Source organism: Trichomycterus rosablanca, chromosome 5 (assembly GCF_030014385.1).
Source record: "Trichomycterus rosablanca isolate fTriRos1 chromosome 5, fTriRos1.hap1, whole genome shotgun sequence".
NCBI classification, from domain to species: domain Eukaryota; kingdom Metazoa; phylum Chordata; class Actinopteri; order Siluriformes; family Trichomycteridae; genus Trichomycterus; species Trichomycterus rosablanca.
Window position 1 is genome coordinate 6,749,408 of NC_085992.1, and position 5,153 is coordinate 6,754,560.

At 37.9% G+C, this 5,153-nt stretch overlaps 1 long non-coding RNA gene across 2 annotated transcripts; it reads left to right on the forward strand.

Annotated features, from left to right (window-relative positions):
- Positions 1-1,910: 1,910 nt before the first annotated feature.
- On the forward strand, positions 1,911-4,693 carry LOC134314236 (uncharacterized). Of its 2 annotated transcripts, XR_010012354.1 has the most exons (4): positions 1,911-2,015; positions 3,243-3,437; positions 3,526-3,594; positions 3,757-4,693. It is a non-coding gene; the product is annotated as an uncharacterized LOC134314236 (long non-coding RNA). The 2 variants fall into 2 exon arrangements; XR_010012353.1 differs by lacking the exon at positions 1,911-2,015 and having other exon boundaries at positions 3,060-3,437.
- The last annotated feature ends 460 nt before the right edge of the window (positions 4,694-5,153 follow it).

Sequence of the window (5,153 nt, forward strand, 5' to 3'; positions counted from 1 at the left end):
TTCGCGTACTGTTTAATGAATACTTCATATTCAGACACACTACCTGCTCTCGCGTACTGCTTCCAAGTACTGTTCAGTATGGAAGTGTGCGATTTCAGATACAGTCCATGTTTTGATGAACCTCAAAGACATGCTGGAACCGGAAATGTTGCCACAAAGCTAAAAGAAATTATTTGATGTATTGATTTGATGTATTGATTGATTGATTGATTACTTGATAGGAAATTGCAGTGTTACAGCAGCAATTCACAAACATCACAAGCATCACACAAAAACACGCCGATGTAGTGCAAGGAAGTAAAATAATAATTAAAATGGAATGAAATGAAATGCAAAAATAAGATATAAAAATCTAAAAAATATGCACATTTACATTTTCAACATTTCACAGTTTACAGAATTATAATAATTAAATAATAATCAAATTAATAATAATTCAATTAATTAATTATTTTAATATTACATAATATATTAATGAAATTAAATCATTAAATTAATTAATAAATAAATAATAATTTAGGTAAGGCTGAAAGGTACAGTTTATAAACATTATGCAATTGTGCAGTACCATGTGTAAATGTGCAAATTAAATAGTACCATTTGCAAGATTGATTGTCTGTTATGTGTACTATAGGCTCTGCGTCCTCTTCTTAAGATTTATTATAGACTTATTTTGTTTATTGATCTTTACCCCTTTTCCTCAATACAGTTGTGTCCTATGATCCCTATGACCCATATACTACTCCCATGATGAACAAAGAGAGCTTTAGACTAGCATGCACCCCCTCCAACACGTTCAACTCAAGCAACTTTTTTAAAACCAGCCAGTGGTGGATTTTTATAAAGAGCCATATTACAAAAGGAGAGTCACACTCTGCCACCAGTGAATCATCCACCACTCTTGTAGGTGCCTCAACCAGACAGAAGAAGTCACATTTCTGCCAAGGCAATGAGGACAAATCCTGCTGACCTGCCCTCCCTCAGACATAATTAATTTTATACACCGGTTAGCAATCAATGTGTTTCAGGCCGGAAATGCAGGAATGAATGTACAGTATATTAACGAATTAAGTACATTGACCAGACAAAAGATGAAATATCTTGGGTTCCTGTGGTCTGCAATGACATAAAAATCAAAGTAAATGTAAGAAACACTGCAAGGTTTTTTTTTATTATTTGCATTTTTTATACTGTCCCAACTTTTTCTGATTTGGAGTTGTAGCATTGGGTCAAAGCTGGTACTATGGGGAGTACATGCATGGGTGTGTGTGTGTGTGTGTGTGGAGGGGGGGTTGACAAAGTGTACAGAGCAACAGATGGGCTACAGTCAGTATTTGTATACTCAAAAATGATCTGTATGGTAGATGTAGCTTATACACTAATTAATTAATGTATGTACCAGATAGGTGTAGCTAATAAAGTGCACAGGGAGTGTTTGTGGCATATGCTCCACTCTCACCCAACTGAAAGCTGCATACTGAAGTGAAATTAAATACAGACAGCATTTCACATGGGAATTAGCTACTAATCCCATAAGACATTTAACTACCTGATAGTGACGTGACAGTTAATTACACTAAATAATCCTTGTATACTGCATAAATTCTCAAAAATAGTATGCGGTATACTGTATAGTAGTGGTACCCAATACAGCATTATGGAATTAAGAACACAACTGAAGTTATTAGGTAAACATGCTTTGAATACCATAATGGATGCACACATAATGAATTACTACATTATATTGTATGTTTTTGACACTGTGGCAACAATGGACTACTTGCACAACTACTTCCGCATTTTCTTTAGTGCTGCTCCAGCGTTTCCGGTTTGGCATTTCCGGTTTTTCACTACATTCGCAATGGCGGTATTTTTCAGTCGGTGTTTGCAAGAGCTTCCAAAAATGAACATTAACGACATTCATCGGATATGTAAGAAGACCAGTAAAGCCTCCTCTAGCAAGCTGGAGAAGGGCTTTAAACTGTATGCCTCGTCATACATCCACAACTACGAAGGTAAGGAAACGCTTATCTTATATTTTAGGTTAGCCCGCGAAGTACAGAAAGAAGCTACTTAGCTAGCGTTAGCAAGGGTAACTACATTAGTGTTAGCTGGGTTAGTTTGTCCTGTTGACAAGTGTAAGTATTATGTTGAAACTGCAACTTGGCTGTTGTTCATGATATTTACTTCTAGGCATGTTTTCCATTAACATTAATACGTTTTATGTCTTTTTTCACCCTGTTATGCTGTAATGGTCAGTATTGCTAACACAGCTTAACAGCATGAAAACGTTGCTAATTTGTTTACTAACGATGAGGTAACTAGCTATCTAATGTACAAACTGTACAATTAATTTGTATGTTATTTTTATTTAGTGTCGAATAGGGACAGGCTGTCAGGGGAGGCCAGTGTGAGAGCCTTGTGCTACAGATCCATGAAGAAGAACGAGTCAGCGCACAGCTTACGAGTAGGGAGGAAGTGTAGGGCTAAACCAGGGGTTTCAGACTTCACTCCTGTGTCCACAGCACTGCAGAGTTTAGCATTAACTTCATTTAATGTTCACTTCTTATATAACTGTCTTGTTCTAAAATTGGAAAAAGCTGTTGGCATCCAGGAGCTGAGTTTGACCCTCTATGGCAGTGTTTCTCAGTCATGTTCCTGACCACTCCATACAGTTTTAAATATTCCATGATTCAACGTACCAAGAATTCAATATACCTAATCTAGAGTTACCAGAAGTAGCATTAAGAGACACTGCTCTAGCAATGAACATATTGGCAATCCAGGATTCCTAAAGTCAGTCTTATGAACGCCATACTTAGCAATTTTTTGTGTTTCCCCCACATGACCAGCCTTTACTTAGGTAATGAGCTGAATCTGGTGGAAAAATATGCAACACATAGGGTTTAATGACTGGGTTGGGATCTCTTTTTGCTCTGAAGTTCAGATGTTCAAATCAGTGTTCACTGTTCTTTGATGTTCTAGGTTCTATATCCAAAACCTATTGCTATAAATTAAGCAAGCGGTTCCAGGTTCCATTCTTGGGGTGCTTATGCCATACATATTTTTTCTCTCCATTTTAAAACACTTTACTCAGCCTCACCCACGAGGAACTTAATTTGTTAATTAGTTCAATCAGGTTTTAGATAAGTTAAAACAAAAAATGTGATGTGGGATCACCAGCACTGGTATAGGAACCCATGAATTAAACAGTCATTACTAATTTGCTTACCCCCTTACAGATCGGGCTACGTGATTCATCTCCTGTTGTGCTGACACACACATGCAGTTCATGTGTTGCAGGCACTGCCCTATGCAACCACATAGTGGCTTTGCTTTTTCAAACTGCACATTTCTCTCAGCTCAGTGTGCCAGTAGTTCCTCCTGTGCACAGCTGTACTGAAACTGAACAGCGCTGGCACAAACCTCGGACAATTGTAAGTTTATAATAATCACACTTGATAAGCATTCTAATTTAATGCACTGTCTGAACTACATTGCAGCAACGTTTGTCTCTCTTATTAGGGTGTAAAGCCAGGACCAATCAACAACATGATCACCTGTGCCAAATCAAAAGTCTCAAGGCGTAGTTAGGTAAGGTGATTCATTACTTTACAAATCTGCTCATTAGACCTGCAGTTGTACAATTTACCTGCTCTACCACAACTGAAATGTATAAATAGTTATAATTAACTTTAATTTATTATTAACCTGAATGCTTATAGTTTGGGGTATTGTCTCTACTTAAATTTGTAGGAGTGGACTCTACAGGGGCATGGTGGGCCCTTTACCGGATCCATGCATGTTTAGAGTGGCAGAGGCTTATGAAAAATTCAGCCTTGAAGACAAGCCGCTGGTGACCACCATGGGCATGGAACTCAACAAGCCAGCTGTGCAGTGTGCATTTGGTATGGTGCAGGAGGGCAGTGTTCTGTCATATCAGCAGCCTGTTTTACCATCACGACACATCACGCTGCATCCTGATGTTCTATCAACCCCACTTCTGCCTCTGAAAGACCACCACCTTGATGCACCCACCTGTGCTTTTGTGTGCACTGAACAGGAGCTTTTTGATATGGCTCACAAAATTGAGGTGTCAACTCGGGAGCAGAGTTCTTGGGCTGAGTGGCATCTGCTCCGCAAGCCTAGAGTAACAAATAATTAATAAATAATAATAATAAATAATAATAAATAATAAATATTGGAAACAGAATTTGTTTAGACTTAATGTTTTAATGTACAAAAAGTATACAAAATATTTACAGAACCTGGTGTGTCTAAAATATGCTCTTTTACAGTTTAATAAATACATAATTTGTGGACAGAAATGAGAAAATGTAAATATTGAATATTCTGTATACTTATTAAATTATAGGGCGGCACGGTCGGTAGCACTGTCGCCTCACAGCAAGAAGGTCCTGGGTTCGATCCCCAGGTGGAGCGGTCCGGGTCCTTTCTGTGTGGAGTTTGCATGTTCTCCCCGTGTCTGTGTGGGTTTCCTCCGGGTGCTCCGGTTTCCTCCCACAGTCCAAAGACGTGCAAGTGAGGTGAACTGGAGATATAAAATTGTCTGTAACTTTTCAATATAACTTGTGAACTTGTGAAGTGTAAAACATGATATTAAAATCCTAATAAACAAACAAAATTAAATCATATGTTTACTTAATAAAAGATTGTTTGTGTTTTTGTGAAACAGTGCATTGTGTTTTTATGTAAAGAACCGGTGTGTAATGCAAATTATTTACATGTTTGCTTAATTAAATCAGGAGCTGAATTTAAAGTGTTGAGAAATACAACAGTATAAATTACAGAGGGCATGGGGTCCCTAGGACTGGAGTTGATAACTACTGCTTTATTTTTATTTAACCCATACCTTAACTAGTGCTTTGTTTTGATAGTTTCACAACAGGCATGCCACTGTAAATAACTGGCTAATGTTTACTGTATGGGAAAGGGAAATTAATTTGCCGTGGAGCCTGAGTGCTGTAGCTGTTCCATTAAAAAAGCAATGGTACTGCACCCTTCGTCAATCTTCTCCGATTATCTGGAATTTTTGGTTCAACCAAGTGGTCTGGTAAGAAATGTCTGCTACAGACCTTCGTATAAGGCGAAATAGTAAAGTGGTCCCGACGGATGTTTATTAGCCACTGCCT